The sequence below is a fragment of the Bactrocera oleae genome, chromosome 5 (assembly GCF_042242935.1).
Source record: "Bactrocera oleae isolate idBacOlea1 chromosome 5, idBacOlea1, whole genome shotgun sequence".
Classification (NCBI taxonomy): domain Eukaryota; kingdom Metazoa; phylum Arthropoda; class Insecta; order Diptera; family Tephritidae; genus Bactrocera; species Bactrocera oleae.
The window spans coordinates 27,499,799-27,516,630 of record NC_091539.1 but is presented as its reverse complement, the minus strand read 5'-3'; the positions used below and the strand labels follow the sequence as shown (position 1 = coordinate 27,516,630).

The 16,832-nt window shown below is 31.7% G+C and overlaps 2 long non-coding RNA genes and 1 pseudogene across 8 annotated transcripts; 1 reads left to right on the top strand and 2 right to left on the bottom strand.

Annotated features, from left to right (window-relative positions):
• Window positions 1-805: 805 nt before the first annotated feature.
• LOC118683571 (uncharacterized) lies at window positions 806-6,087 on the top strand. 7 transcript variants are annotated; one of them, XR_011396714.1, is made up of 5 exons: window positions 1,006-2,478; window positions 2,907-3,356; window positions 4,026-5,530; window positions 5,610-5,622; window positions 5,681-6,085. It is a non-coding gene; the product is annotated as an uncharacterized lncRNA (long non-coding RNA). The 7 variants fall into 7 exon arrangements; XR_011396709.1 differs by lacking the exon at window positions 1,006-2,478 and adding an exon at window positions 806-974 and having other exon boundaries at window positions 2,716-3,356; window positions 5,610-6,087; XR_011396708.1 differs by having other exon boundaries at window positions 5,610-6,085.
• LOC138857584 (uncharacterized) lies at window positions 2,613-14,711 on the bottom strand (annotated as a pseudogene).
• Window positions 14,712-15,865: 1,154 nt separating this feature from the next.
• LOC138857586 (uncharacterized) lies at window positions 15,866-16,444 on the bottom strand. Its single transcript, XR_011396718.1, has 3 exons — window positions 16,308-16,444; window positions 16,218-16,251; window positions 15,866-16,039 (listed from the first exon to the last, which is right to left on the bottom strand). It is a non-coding gene; the product is annotated as an uncharacterized lncRNA (long non-coding RNA).
• Window positions 16,445-16,832: the final 388 nt, after the last annotated feature.

The window sequence follows — 16,832 nt, the reverse complement described above, 5'->3', positions numbered from 1 at the left end:
GGAATCCCTATTCTATCCGGACCTTAAATTTGGATTCAGGCAACTATATGGAACCTCTCAACAGTGTTACAGAATCGTTAAAACCATACGAGAATTCCTGGTAAAGCAGTACTGTTCGGCAGTTTTCTTAGACATTCAACAAGCTTTTGATACTGCCAGCGGCGCTCTAGATTACAGACACCTAGATTACAAAATGCATTTGCCTTAAGTACCTCGGATGCACTTGGACAAAGGACTGACTTGGCAGCAGCACATAAAAACCAAACGAGATCAGCATCAGAAAAATGTACTGGTTACTGGATAATAAATCTAAACTTAGTCTTAAAAACAAGGCGATATTTTATAAAACCCGGTTTGAGAAATATTTCAAATATATCAGTCGGAAACCCTCAGGTTGAGAAATGAATACGTTGAAGTGCGAAATTTAGAAAAGCAAATCGAGATATCTTAATTAACTAATCTGCCACTCCAACATACACGACATCTAGCTACTGGACAACAGTGAAAAGACAAGCCGGCTGCATTTAGATCTTAAGTTTAACTGACATGATTACGTTGTAAAGTATAATTCCAAATTAAGCGAATTGTAATATATAGTACAAATGTTATACTTCAAATGAGTTTAATTTATTTAATAGACAAATTGCAATTTCAGCATCAGTAGCAATATATGTAGACATAATTGCACTTGGTTATTGTCACTCGACATATTGTAAATACATTATTAGGGTATTCACAAGGTGTCATATTGTGTCATATCGCCTATAACTGTCATATCAACACTGTTGTTGTTTCCCATGCAAAATTGAAATACGACGAATACAACACGGCGAGGTATGTTTTTTGAGTGTGCTATTCTATTAGCTGAATCGGTTTACTTTTTTTATTGTTGACGTTTAAGTGTCTAAATTTAATAAAAAAAAAAAGTTCATCAATTTCTTTAATAATATGGAAGAAATCCACGATAAATTCAGGTAAATTAAGTTGAAGAAAAGTGAAATATAAAAATATTTTGTTGTTTCTGTGGTTGGAAATGATTTTATTGCAATGTAAACCAAAACACCGCCGTTTCAACATACAGAAGCTTTAATTTTATTTTTGTCACTTTCTTGTGGCATTTTTGTATTCTTAATTTTTCACTACCAGCTGGTGAAATGTAGAAATATTACACAATATGGCATACAACAATTAAGGGGTGCTCACAGTTGAAATACGACATAAGACATAAGACATAAGACAAAGATTGTGAATTGCCTAAATATGAAAAAAAATTAAACACCTACATATATAAGTTTTAACGATTTTGCTGCTTAAATCTTTTCTTTAAGAAAGTTTTTGTCTAATTTATATTTTATGGCTGCCTTGTGTATTCTATTGTCAATTGTCAAAACAGTCAATGCACTGCTAAACCGCCATGAATGACCGGTTAGTCCGTCAACAACGCAACCTAATATACAATGGTATTATACAATTAACACAACAACTATGTTTAGTGTGTGGTGTTACATAATTCATGCGAGCATATGTACATAGTATATTGATATTTTTCATCTTTTGTGAAAATAGAGGGTTGATAGTATTTGATAATATACGAAATTGTCTGCGGTAGTCAGACAATATTCTCACGTAAAGTACAATTTGGTATTTTGTTGTCGAACGGCAGCTGTATTCGAGCAAATGTAGATGCGTAATAGTATTTTAAGTAAATTAATAATTATTATATAAGATATTATGTTAAATGTATAGTTTATGTCCCCCAACTAAGGAGGCCTCAAACATTAAATTTTATTTTAATCGTTTTATTTTCACGCGTAGATTACAAATCCGTGAGCGGAAAGTGAATGAAAATTTATACAATATTAAAATATCAATGTTAGTGCACTTTTATTGTGATATTAATAATTACACATACTCAGCATCGTGATGAAAATTATCTTCGAGGTTGAGAACAGCGAAAAGGAGTTTGACGCGATTGAATTATGAACACCTCGTTTTTGGACCGACCAGGGTTATTTTTTTGTCGAAGGCCGCCAGTGCCGAAAGGAGTTCGACGATCTCCGATATTCCTCCATACGATCAGATCGCGGCGCAAAAGAAATTGTGACTGTTACATTTCTTCAGTATATTTTTTTCATAAGAAAATGTTTAACACGCTAAACTGGTAATTACAGCTAAGTGATCTGAATTCTACAGAACTTTTCCGCTACAACAACCACAACTAAGTGACTTGAATATGTGATATGTGCAAACTGTGTTAAATAAATTTTAAAAAATATACATAAATTATTGAAAAAATTCACTTTCCGCTCACGGATTTGTTATCTACGCGCAAAAATAAGATGATTTAAACAAAAAATTTTAATTTTTAAGGCCTCCTTAGTTGGGGAACCTAAACTATACATTTATCGATATTATAATGATATATGTAAGTAAAAGTAGTAAAAGCATTTTTCAAAGTGTGGTGGTTGTTTAAGACAGGTAATACTTAGCTCAAATGAATGAATAAACTTAAATATCAGAGGTATTTTTGAAACTCCTGCTTTGGTCATACTTTACCTTTAGTAATAGTTCAACTTTACACATAGAATGCAATATTTGATTAAAAAAATATATACATATATAACTGTTAATTTATTCGTTATGAATAATATTATTTATAACCGCGCTAACTTTCATTTTAAATTTACGCATTTGTGTGTTACTCATTTCTTCAAGATCTGGCAACAAGCTTAATATAAATAGGCGTTTATAATCTTCATCGTCGGTAATTTCGTGATATTGTGGATGTGATGAAAATTGGCTGACTTCGAATTGTTTAGCAGAAAATTCTGATTCATTAACTCGGCATCTATAGGAATACAAGTGATTATTCTCTTGCGAAGCACGTCTCCTCTTATACTCGTTAGATGTATATTGCGACATATCAGCGCTATGGTCTTGGTTTAACGTGTCAGAATGTTCATAATAGCTATTTGAATCCATATTGTCATTTGGATTTTTGGTGGCAACACGACTTTCGCTTTCCTCCAAAAAAATTTACAACATTCCGGATCCCATGATTTTCGTAAATATGGAAGTATAAACCGCATGTGTTCGTGTAGGTAATATGGCTTAATTAATTCTCCCATATGCATTTTTCTCAGCCTTCTCATGAAAATAGAGCGAAAAACTTTCCACCTGTCTTTAACGACATTCGCTGAAAAATAACGAGACAATGATATGTATTAACATTAGTAATCGCAGTAAAACCACTACTAGACGTGATAGACATATAGGCTGGAGTCAAATTAAACCCAAATTAAATACACTTTAATTAGGTTGAGCAAATTTCTAAGCAGAGAGTTTTTGTTAAAATTGTAAGCATACTACGAGTACATAGTTTGGAATGATAGCACAGAAAAGAGGGACACTACGGAAAATGTGACTTATATTTTGAAACAAATTATTAAATACCCGATTTGTTATTTAACTACTAATAATGCTGAAAATATAATGAAATCCGTGAGTTTGCTTAATTTATTTGAGATAGAACTGACGGTATTCATAGATAAACCCTAGTAAAATAGCGTTCAAAAAACTTTTTTCCATTGCGCGATCAATTCCCGATACACAGTTTTTTTCGCAAATTAAGACATATTCAATTGCGATCACTTACGCGTACAATTCGGTTAGTTTTTTTCGATTTTCTTAATGTGTAACGTTGTTCTGTGAAATGAAAAAAAATTAGTGCGCAGTATAGGAAACGTTTTGAAGTAGATCTTCTAACGAAGCATCGTAATAGTCCCAAATGGACTATTTAAATACGAGTTGTACATTTGTGAAGAAGATTAGGAAACGTAGTTGTCAGACCAGGAAGAGAGAGGAATCACGTGAAACCTAAAATGAAATCATCATGTTAGAAAGGGATGAGAAAACTAAAAATAGTTAGTACTGCCAACGTGTATTTTTTATCGTTTAATATAATATACGTCTATTACAAGTATTCATTAAATCATATTGACTTTTCCACTGATCAAAATTTTTAGCAAATGCAAAAAGTGTTTATACTCGTGGGGCTGTGATATTGGCCATCACAGTCACCCCAATCCAATGGAAAATGTTTGGACTTTAATGAACACCAAAATATGAAGATTTAACGTCTCCAAAATATTTCATTCTCTACTCTAACATACCCGGAGATCGCTTCCTGTGGAATATGCGGAATATTTACATGAACCTTGTCATCAAAGATGACAGGTTATAATGAGCCACGCGGGAGATTGAAGCAAGTATTGAATAAATTCCAGATATAACAAAATAAGGTATTTTCTAAAGTTACAAAATATTTACCAATAAACGCTACCTATACTTAGAAAAAAAAAACGCTACATTTTGAATAGCACTGTGTAGGCAAAATTTAGCATAACAGCATATTTTTTAAGTAGTCTGTTTTTCGTTTGTATTTTGTGTTTATTCGCCATGATTTACTTCTAATCACTTACTCATTTTTAGCACCTTTAAGAGCGAAAGGTCAAAGGTTTCATAGCAAATAGCTATATGGGCATTTTTTAATTGTTCTCTGAGTGCAGCAGCGTCAACAAAAGTTCATCAAAATCGACAGCTATTGAAAACAACAACGTAAGAAATAAAATGAAATGAACAATTTCTTTTTTAGCTTAGAATGCCGCTTGGAACGGAAATCTCAATTGAAGAACAGTTAAAAATAAAAACCGTGTGTGATACAATCACCGATATACAATCATTAAATTTATAAAAGATCCAGAAGAATAAGCGAAAGCACAAGACGGCACATTAGAGAACTTGCCACTGAGGCTATGACGAGTTGCTCAAAATTAAAGTTCAGCTAGAACTATCAGTGAGATTTGCCACAAGTGCAACAGTGGTGGGGGATCCCTGATGGTATGGGCTGAATTTGAGAGAAATACAAGATATGCTTTGTACCTACTCGTATGAATGCTGAAAATATGTAGAGCTGTTGGAAAGCGAGGTTATCCCATTCGATGAAGGGTTCCATGGCGAATACTGGATATTTCAATAAGACAAAGCACCATTACATGTAGTAAAGTACACCAAGGCAAAAGCATAGCATGCCGTTACTGTAGTGGCCCGCTCTAAATCTGGATCTTAATTCAGTAGAGGATCTATGGGGCATTCCAATTCGAATCTCTAAAACAGCTTTAAGAAACAATTGTAAAAGAATGGGCCAATGTAGCGACGATTGCAAATGGTTCAAACTCACAAAGGCCTTACTTAATATAGCCGAAAATCATTTATATTATTTTTTTATATTACTATTGCTTTTTTTAATATTTTCTATTCTTTCATCTACTGCTTACAAACATCTTACTTGAAGACACATTCGACTTTCTTCAGAATTTTGAACACAATTACATAATAGGTACATACACACACTTTTGGAATATATTTTTAAACTAATTTCGAATTTTCTAAACAAACAACACGCTATCTGGTTTCTTGATCTTATGGAATGAGTGCGAATGAGAAAAAATATTTGTCATTAGCTCCGAATGTAAGTCGGCAAAATGTTGTGTGATTTTATAAATTTGTGTTTAACTATTATTTATTATTTTTTTTTTTTACTTTTCCAGCATAACAATCAACGTACATATATTCCTTACATTGGATGTCCTGTCAATTGTAACATTTTTTTTATTTCCAGGCATATAAACATTTCATTGAAAATGTGATGGACTTCTTTATACTCTCTGCATGACTGTATTGTATACGCTCATTGGATCGTGAATTAGCATCTACGCGGTCAATGACTTAAGCGCCTAGAAACTCCAATGATTGATCAAATTCCAACAGAATAAAGCTTTTATAATTTCATGCTATAAGTTGTGTATTATACATTTTGTTGTTATTTAAAAGGAATCAGTTCTTTCCTGCACCAAAAATGAGACCCGGTTATAAAAATTAATTGCGACAACTTATTTAATTTTTAAACGAATTTCATTTATATTTTGTTTTTTGCTATACATAGCGCATAAAAGCTGATGAATTAGTTCAGGTTGAATTTAAGTTTATAACTTATAGTAAAATTATGTAAAATAATGTATATGTAATAAATAAATACTTATTAAAAATTAAAAATTTTGTTTAAAATTTTAAAAATATTTTGAATTCAAGGCTGACCTAGTGCATGATTCAGTTATATAAGGTTATGTCGATAGCGCAAAAACTACAATTTTTTAAACGTGTTTTAATTCAAATGTTTTTAAGATTTCAACCAGTATGCGTTTTTCTCATAAGAAAGCACGCTCCGAAGTAACACAACCAACAATATAATTGAATCATGGCCTAGTGTTTCACTAGTTTTTTACCACTTTTGGCTGGCATGGATGCCATAAATTATAAAGAAAGAGATATAACATCAATATGATCTATATCTAGGATAGGTATGTCCAGGATAATTGAGAAATTCTTTCAATGTATTGCACTTCTGGTAGCCGAGATTTTCTGGGTTATAATCGAATTGTATTCTAGTTAATTATTAAAAATGAACGAGAATATGTGTTGAGATATCTGATTAGAACAGAATAATTTCGCTCATTACCTTTACATCTCTCACGTAAATTATACCAAAAAAAATTTATGTGTATGTTGTGAACTGAAATTTTATAACGCTATCTATCGACTTATAGTGAAATTAGCACAGATTGTCCTTTGTTCATGTACGTGTGTCTAAATTAAAATATTTATAGTCTGTCAAAATTTTTTTTATTTCGCATATACAGTGTCACACAAAATAATAGTAATAAGAAAGGTCCTGTTAAAAACAATAGTCTATTAAGAAAATTTCTTTCACAACCGATTCCCACAATTACCAAAAAATAATTTTAAAATTTTTAATCCCACACACCGGATTAAAATATACAAAAAATTTTAGTCCCAAAACACCGGGTTAAAAATGTATTTTTTCTTTGTATATATAATTTTTAATCCCAACTACCGGACTTAAAAATTAAAAATAAAAATTTTCACCTTAAGCATATATCTGATTAAGAATTAAAAACGAATTTGTTTTAGAATGAACATTCCAAAAAAAATTTTTTCAATTATCAATTTATAATACCAACATCGGGATTAAACAATTCAAATCTAATTTTTAAATTGTTGAATTAAAAAATTCGCAACCCGATCACAACCAATGAAAAATTCAAGAAATAAGTGTTATACATTATTGGCCCATTCAGTAAGTTCACCTGTTACTTAAAATAAAACAAAAGCATTTTATTGGAGAATAATTTACTCTTAAATGGTATGTACACTTCAAATAATTGATATTAGTTTATCGAATAGCTAATATTTATCATCACAGCTTGGTCTCTTTTTGGCATGGAGGGCGTTAGGACCGTACAAGTAGTATGAGGTATGCAATACCATAATTCTTCCTCTTTTTTCGACGCGACGTTTCCGATTTTTTCATTGACCATTATCCACAAGTTCTCTACAGTCCGAGTATTTAGGTTCGGAGATTAGGGAGACCAAATTAAAACGTCTATTTAATTACGAAGAAACCAATTTCGGGCCTGGGCCGACGAATGTTTGGAGTCTTTGTAATTTTGAAACCTACACTTAAGAGGCAACTTCCACTCAGCAAAAGGGAGCATAACTTTATTAACTATGCGGACGTAAAAAAGTATTTTTATTTTTCACTATACGTACAATCTTAATGTCACTGATACAGTTCGACAGTCAAAAAAAATATTAGGATATACAATTGGATAATTCCAGAATGATGAATTTTACAAAAATATAGAAGATAAGAGACATCGAATTTTTTTAATCTTTTGTATCTATTACAATGCTAGCTACTGTATTTGAAATACATATGTATGTATATCTATATGTCGATAATAAAATATGTTTACTACTCACGCGTACTAGATAGCTCTTCTGCTACATCCACCCATGCCCCTTCTGTGCCACTTCGCTTACTCAATTCTACTTCAGTGAAATTTTTCTTATTCGCTATTATTGATAACAATTGCAACTGTTCAGGATATTAAAGTTGAGTTGTCATCGTCTAACTTTTTCGTGATAGTGATCTTGGCGGGTGATCACAAAGGCCCTTGGTCACAGTTCTGAAAAACTTGGTTGTTGTTATTTAAAAAAAAACCAATAAATTTTAGTTCTAATTTAACTTACGCAAGCATATGTATAACAAATTGTATTCCTTTAACTTTTTGTTGTTAAAGCATCTGTCAAATGAACACTTTTACAGTTCTCTTTGGTTAGCAACCAAAATACATCTTTAACTGAAATTAATTATAATTCGTAATACCAAAAAAGAGTTCAGTTGTTTCGTTTTATATTCAACTGAGTGAAGTTGTAAACTGTAATGGAGTTAAAACGCATTATTTATCATATCAAAAATTACGATGTTGTTAAAACCCATATTGTGGACGGCTAGTGGTTTATAGTTACCGTTATGCGTTGAATACTAAATCTGGATTGTTGTTTACAGAAATACACAGAAATCGGTCTCCTTGAAAACGCAGATAACAACACTGAGTTTATAATAGTGGGAAACGTTTGGAATGAATTTGGTATCGAATAATGAATCATAAGGAAATGCGAAACAATGAATTCAATTCATTTGTACGTTACCTACTATAATAAGGGTTGATAGTATTCGATAATATACGCAATTGTCTGCGGTAGTCAGATAATCGTTTTATTTTTACGCGTAGATTACAAATCCGTGAGCGGAAAGTGAATTTTTTCAATACTTCTATTTTTTTTAATTTAAAAAAAAAAAAACGTTTTTTTATTTTTAAAATACATATTGTTCAAATTTTTTGGTGTATTTACTCCTCTTCTTCATAAACGTTACTGAAAATTTATACAATATTAAAATATCAATGTTAGTGCACTTTTATTGTGATATTAATAATTACACATACTCTGCATCGTGATGAAAATTATCTTCGAGGTTGAGAACAGCGAAAAGGAGTTTGACGCGATTGAATTATGAACACCCTGGTTTTGGACCAACCAGGGTTATTTTTTTGAAGCGCGGCCGAAGGCCGCCAGTGCCGAAAGGAGTTCGACGATCTCCAATATTCCTCCATACCATCAGATCGCGGCGCAAAGGAAATTGTGACTGTTACATTTCTTCAGTATATTTTTATACTCTCGCAACCTGTTGCTACAGAGTATAATAGTTTTGTTCACCTAACGGTTGTTTGTATCATCTAAAACTAATCGAGTTAGATATAGGGTTATGTATATATAAATGATCAGGATGAAGAGACGAGTTGAAATCCGGGTGGCTGCCTGTCCGTCCGTCCGTCTGTCCGTCCGTGCAAGCTGTAACTTGAGTAAAAATTGAGATATCTTTATGAAACTTGGTAGACATGTTTCTGGGTACCGTGAGACGGTTGGTATTGCAGATGGGCGTAATCGGACCACTGCCACGCCCACAAAACGCCATTAATCAAAAACAAATAAATTACCATAACTAAGCTCCGCAATAAGATATAAGACTGTTATTTGGTACACAGGATCACATTAGGGAGTGGCATCTGCAGTTAAAATTTTTTTTAAAAAGTAGGCGTGGTCCCGCCTCTAATAGGTTTAATGTGCATATCTCCTAAACCGTGTGAAAATAGTTGAAATCGGGTGGCAACTCAGCCCACTCCCCATATAACGGTACTGTTAAAAACTACTAAAAGCGCGATAAATCAAGCACTAAACACGCCAGAGACATTAAATTTTATCTCTGGGATGGTATGAGATGACTTTATAGGAACCGCGTTCAAAATTAGACAGTGGGCGTGGCACAGCCCACTTTTAGGTGAAAACCCATATCTTGAGATCTGCTTAACCGATTTCAACCAAATTCGGTACATGACATTCTTCTCATATATCTATGTTATAGTGCGAAAATGAGTGATATCGGATTACAATCACGTCTATTTCCCATATAACACCATTTTAAATTCCATCTGATTCTTTCACTTTCCACCATGCATATCAAGCAACAATGTTATATCGGGGTAAAACTTTGCGTGAATAATACGTTTAAAGTATGCCTCCTTGTGACCAAAAATTGTCTAAATCGAACCAAAACTGTTCAAGCCCCTAAGTACTAAATATGTGGACCCCAGTGCCTATAGTTGACTTTCTACCGAAAATATCAGCCAATCCACAAAGAAATCTCAAACGAGTATACCATTTGACTTTGCGAGAGTATAAAATGTTCGGTTACATCCGAACTTAGCCCTTCCTTACTTGTTTTCATAAGAAAATGTTTAACACGCTGAACTTGTAATTACAGCTAAGTGATCTGAATTCTACAAAATTTTACCGCTACAACAACCACAACTAAGTGACTTGAATATGTGATATGTGCAAAGTGTGTTAAATAAATTTTAAAAAATATACATAAATTATTGAAAAAATTCACTTTCCGCTCACGGATTTGTTATCTACGCGTAAAAATAAGATGATTTAAACAAAAAAATTTAATTTTTAAGGCCTCCTTAGTTGGGGAACCTAAACTATACATTTATCGATATTATAATGATATATGTAAGTAAAAGTAGTAAAAGCATTTTTCAAAGTGTGGTGGTTGTTTAAGACAGGTAATACTGAGCTCAAATGAATGAATAAAGTTAAATATTGTTGAAGAAGTATCAGGTCTCCTCTTATACTCGTTAGATGTATATTGCGACATATCCGCGCTATGGTCTTGGTTTAACGTGTCAGAATGTTCATAATAGCTATTTGAATCCATATTGTCATTTGAATTTTTGGTAGCAACACGACTTTCGCTTTCCGCCAATAAAATTTTGTTACAATATTCCGGATCAATTTCCGATACACAGTTTTTTCGCAAATTAAGACATGTTAACTTGCGATCACTGACGCGTACAATTCGGTTAGTTTTTTTTCGATTTTCTTAATGTATAACGCTGTTCTGTGAAATGAAAAAATATTAGTGCTCAGTATAGGAAACGTTTTGAAGCAGTTCTTCTAACGAAGCATCGTAATAGTCCCAAATGGACTATTTAAATACGAGTTGTACATTTGTGAAGAAGATTAGGAAACGGAGTTGTCAGACCAGGAAGAGAGAGGAATCACGGGAAATCTAAAATAAGGACAAAGCCAGTGGGGTACGCAGAAACAAATTTCAGGTGAGCTTTTCTGTACAAATTTTGCATCATGTTAAAAAGGGATGAGAAAACTAAAAATAACATACCCGGAGATCGCTTCCTGAGTATGCGGAATATTTAGATGAACCTTGTCATCAAAGATGACACGTTATAATGAGCAACGCGGGAGATTGAAGCAAGTATTGAATAAATTCCAGATATAACAAAATAAGGTATTTTCTAAAGTTACAAAATATTTACCAATAAACGCTACCTACACTTAGAAAACAAAAACGTTACATTTTGAATAGCACTGTATGGGCAAAATTTAGCATAACAGCATATTTTTTTAAGTAGTCTGTTTTTCGTTTGTATTTTGTATTTATTCGCCATGATTTACTTCTAATCACTTACTCATTTTTAGCACCTTTAAGAGCGAAAGGTCAAAGGTTTCATAGCAAATAGCTATATGGGCATTTTTTAATTGTTCTCTGAGTGCAGCAGCGTCAACACACGTTCATCAAAATCGACAGCTATTGAAAACAACAACGTAAGAAATAAAATGAAATGAACAATTTCTTTTTTAGCTTAGAATGCCGCTTGGAACGGAAATCTCAATTGAAGAACAGTTAAAAATAAAAACCGTGTGTGATACAATCACCGATATACAATCATTAAATTTATAAAAGATCCAGAAGAATAAGCGAAAGCACAAGACGGCACAATAGAGAACTTGCCACTGAGGCTATGACGAGTTGCTCAAAATTAAAGTTCAGCTAGAACTATCAGTGAGATTTGCCACAAGTGCAACAATGGTGGGGGATCCCTGATGGTATGGGCTGAATTTAAGAGAAATACAAGATATGCTTTGTACCTACTCGTATGAATGCTGAAAAATATGTAGAGAGATATGTAGGGAGGTTATCCCATTCGATGAAGGGTTCCATGGCGAATACTGGATATTTCAATAAGACAAAGCACCATTACATGTAGTAAAGTACACCAAGGCAAAAGCATAGCATGCCGTTACTGTAGTGGCCCGCTCTAAATCTGGATCTTAATTCAGTAGAGGATCTATGGGGCATTCCAATTCGAATCTCTAAAACAGCTTTAAGAAACAATTGTAAAAGAATGGGCCAATGTAGCGACGATTGCAAATGGTTCAAACTCACAAAGGCCTTACTTAATATAGCCGAAAATCATTTATATTTTTTTTTTTGTATTACTATTGCTTTTTTTAATATTTGCTATTCTTTCATCTACTGCTTACAAACATCGTACTTGAAGACACATTCGACTTTCTTCAGAATTTTGAACACAATTACATAATACATACACACACTTTTGGAATATATTTTTAAACTAATTTCGAATTTTCTAAACAAACAAAACGCTATCTTGTTTCTTGATCTTATTAAATGAGTGCGAATGAGAAAAAATATTTGTCATTAGTGCAAAATGTTGTGATTTTATAAATTTGTATTTAACTATTTTTTTTTTTTCACTTTTCCAGCATAACAATCAACGTACATATATTCCTTACATTGGATGTCCTGTCAATTGTAACAATTTTGTTATTTCCAGGCATATAAACATTTCATTGAAAATGTGATGGACTTCTTTATACGCTCTGCATGGCTGTATTGTATACGCTCATAATACGACCGTGAATTAGCATCTACGCGGTCAATGACTTAAGCGCCTAGAAACTCCAATGATTGATCAAATTCCAACAGAATAAAGCTTTTATAATTTCATGCAATAAGTTGTGTATTACACATTTTGTTTGTTATTTAAAAGGAATCAATTCTTTCCTGCACCAAAAATGGGACCCGGTTATAAAAATTAATTGCGACAACTTATTTAATTTTTAAACGAATTTCATTTATATTTTGTTTTTTGCTATACATAGCGCATAAAAGCTGATGAATTAGTTTACGTTGAATTTAAGTTTATAACTTATAGTAAAAGTTTGTAAAATAATTTATATGTAATAAACAAATACTTGAAAATTTTGTTTGAAATTTAAAAAATATTTTAAATTATATAAAATTATTGAAAATGAAGAGAATATGTGTTGAGATATCTGATTCGAACAGAATAATTTCGCTCATTACCTTTACATCTCTCACGTAAATAATACCAAAAAAAAATTTATATGTATATTGTGAACTGAAATTTTATAACGCTATCTATCGACTAATAGTGAAGTTAGCACAGATTGTCCTTCGTTCATGTACGAGTGTCTAAATTAAAATATTTATAGTCTGTGAAAATTTCTTTTGTTTCCCATATACAGTGTCACACAAAATAATAGTAAGAAGAAAAGTCCTGTTAAAAACAATAGTCTATTAAGAAAATTTCTTTCACAACCGATTCCCACAATTACCAAAAAATAATTTTAAAATTTTTAATCCCACACACCGGATTAAAATATACAAAAAATTTTAGTCCCAAAACACTGGGTTAAAAATGTATTTTTTCTTTGTATATTTAATTTTTAATCCCAACTACCGGACTTAAAAATTAAAAATAAAAATTTTCACCTTAAGCATATATCTGATTAAGAATTAAAACAGAATTTGTTTTAGAATGAACATTCCAAAAATAATATTTTCAATTATCAATTTATAATACCAACATCGGGATTAAACAATTTAAATCTAATTTTTAAATTGTTGAATTAAAAAATTCGCAACCCGATCACAACCAATGAAAAATTCAAGAAATAAGTGTTATACATTATTGGCCCATTCAGTAAGTTCACCTGTTACTTAAAATAAAACAAAAGCATTTTATTGGAGAATAATTTACTCTTAAATGGTATGTACACTTCAAATAATTGATATTAGTTTATCGAATAGCTAATATTTATCATCACAGCTTGGTCTCTTTTTGGCATGGAGGGCGTTAGGATCGTACAAGTAGTATGAGGTATGCAATACCATAATTCTTCCTCTTTTTTCGACGCGACGTTTCCGATTTTTTCATTGACCATTATCCACAAGTTCTCTACTGTACAAGTATTTAGGTTCGGAGATTAGGGAGACCAAATTAAAACGTCTATGTAATTACGAAGAAACCAATTTCGGGTCTGGGCCGACGAATGTTTGGAGTCTTTGTAATTTTGAAACCTACACTTAAGAGGCAATTTCCATTCAGCAAAAGGGAGAATAACTTTATTAACTATGCGGACGTAAATAAGTGTTTTTATTTTTCACTATACGTACAATCTTAATGTCACTGATACAGTTCGGCAGTCAAAAAAAACATTAGGACATACAATTGGATAATTCCAGAGTGATGAATTTTACAAAAATATAGAAGGTAAGAGACATCGAATTTTTTTAATCTTTTGTATCCATTACACTGCTAGCTACTGTATTTGAAATACATATGTATATGTATATGGCGATAATAAAATATGTTATACTACTCACACGTACTAGATAGCTCTTCTGCTACATCCACCCATGCCCTGTCTGTACAACTTCGCTTAAAATACTCTTTGAGTGTGTTGTTGTACAAACATGGATACTTTTCTACAGTCTCCACCAAGCGTATATTAATTTTTTTGTTTACCTCCATTGTCAAAATTCAGTTAAAACCTAAAAGTTGTAAAATACACACGCCAATAACAAGTTGGTGAACTTTTCCGCTCACGACAAATGGAAACGACGACATAACGCAACTGCACAACTTGTCTCATTGTATAAATCATCGTAAAGGGGGTGTTGAGAAATAATCAGCTGATCGATGTAAACAAAGCCTCAGCTGAGAGGGCTCCATGGAAAACGTCAAGTCTGCCTAGGGGTTGAGTTTCTATTGACATATTTTCTTTTAATTTATGAAAAATTTATCCAAAAAATATTGCTTATATGTAAAACTTTAATATGTTTTCAAAATAAAATCAGTTTATTTTAATATAAGTTCTTAAAGGGGCGGCTATTATTGGCAAATACTAGAATAATTACGATTTAAATTTATGCCTTTTTTTTAACTGTGGTACATTTATAAATATTCACCACAGAAAAATGTAAGGTGCAATTAAGCAACCATGTCAAATGCAGAAAATGCTTATTCAACGAAACTGAGCGCAAGGTTTATAAATTTGCAAAACAATCTTCGTAAAATAATGAATATTTAATACTGCTGCTGATAAAATCAATAAGCAGGTGTGTGTAGTGCATACAAAGTAATAAAAAATAATAACTAAAATTTTTTTTTTCCAGAGGAAACCTGTAGAAAATATTAAAAAAATGTATCCCGCCCATAATGTGCATATCGTTTTAGAAGGATTTTATAAAAAGTTTCAGTGTCCTTGGGATGAAATTTACATTACATATAATTTTATTAATAGACGCCCCGATGCTTTAGATTGCGTACATAGTAATTTAAATTTGGAAACTGATTTATGTATGACAACGATTTGGAAAGTGAAATTGCATAAAATATGTTCCGATGAAAAGAAACAAACATTACGTTGTAAATTATACAAAATTGCTTTTGTGTATGTAAATTACCATACTCCTACGACCAAATTGCTTTTATCAAAGTAAATGTTTTAGTGTGCATCTAATTGTTTTCAAAGCTAATATGTGGCCAGTATTATAGTGCTCACCACCAAGAAAAGTTAGAATCATGGGCAATTTCTTCATTTGCAACCCCTCTATTTGCATTCATTGAAACAATTTAAAAACCTAATCTGATAATATAAATACTTGGTTTAACTAAAAACACGATTTTTTCTGTGCCAAATATTATATGTTTTATTTCGTTAGATTTTTATACATTTTCTTATATTTACAATATATTGCATTTTCCACACCACCATGAGGTATGCAACTAGACACGTTACCCTTTTTTTTTGGTGTTAGGTTCCCCAGGAGGCCTATTTTCACCCATATACCTTAAAACTAAATAAAATTATATATAATAAATAAATAAATAAAAACAAAAACATTAAAAAAATTCATTTTACAATAATACTTATACAAATACATTTTATGTTCATGCATTGCCAACATCTAAGAAAAATCTAACAAAAACCCTGAGAAAATTCTTTTAATTCAAATTATAGAAAATAATACTAACCTATTGATCCAAAATAAGTTGTTAGGAAATGTTTCTATGAAAAAAAACATATAATAATTATATTAAAAACAATTATCAAACCCAATTTACCTTTCAAAAAAACAAGTCCGTCCGTTTGACAAAAAGTTGTTAATACTTGTAAATTCAAATGTGTTTCCAGTAAAAAGTAAAAAAAGAATATTGTAAGTAATCCAAAATCGTTTTATGATTTCGTCAATTCCAAACGCAGGATTTCCAAATTTCCGACCGCAATGAAATACAAATCTATCATTTCAAGTGACAATGCTATTATATCCAATATGTTTGCAGTATTTTTCAAGTCAAACTACTGTAATAATTCTTCCAAAACTTTTTCCTATCAGCAAGTGCTGTGTTCGAATACTTTAATTAACGCTCCAATTATTTCTGAAGAAGACGTCCTACTTAATTTAAATAAGTTAAAACCATCTTTTATTTATGGCCCAGACATGATACCCTCATGCTTCCTAAAAAATAGTGCCAAATATATTTATTTGCCTTTGACAAGGATATTTAATTCCTCTCTTAAACACGGTATATTTCCTTCAATATAGAAATTTATAATTCCTTTGCATAAAAGTGGGTTTAGATCCAACA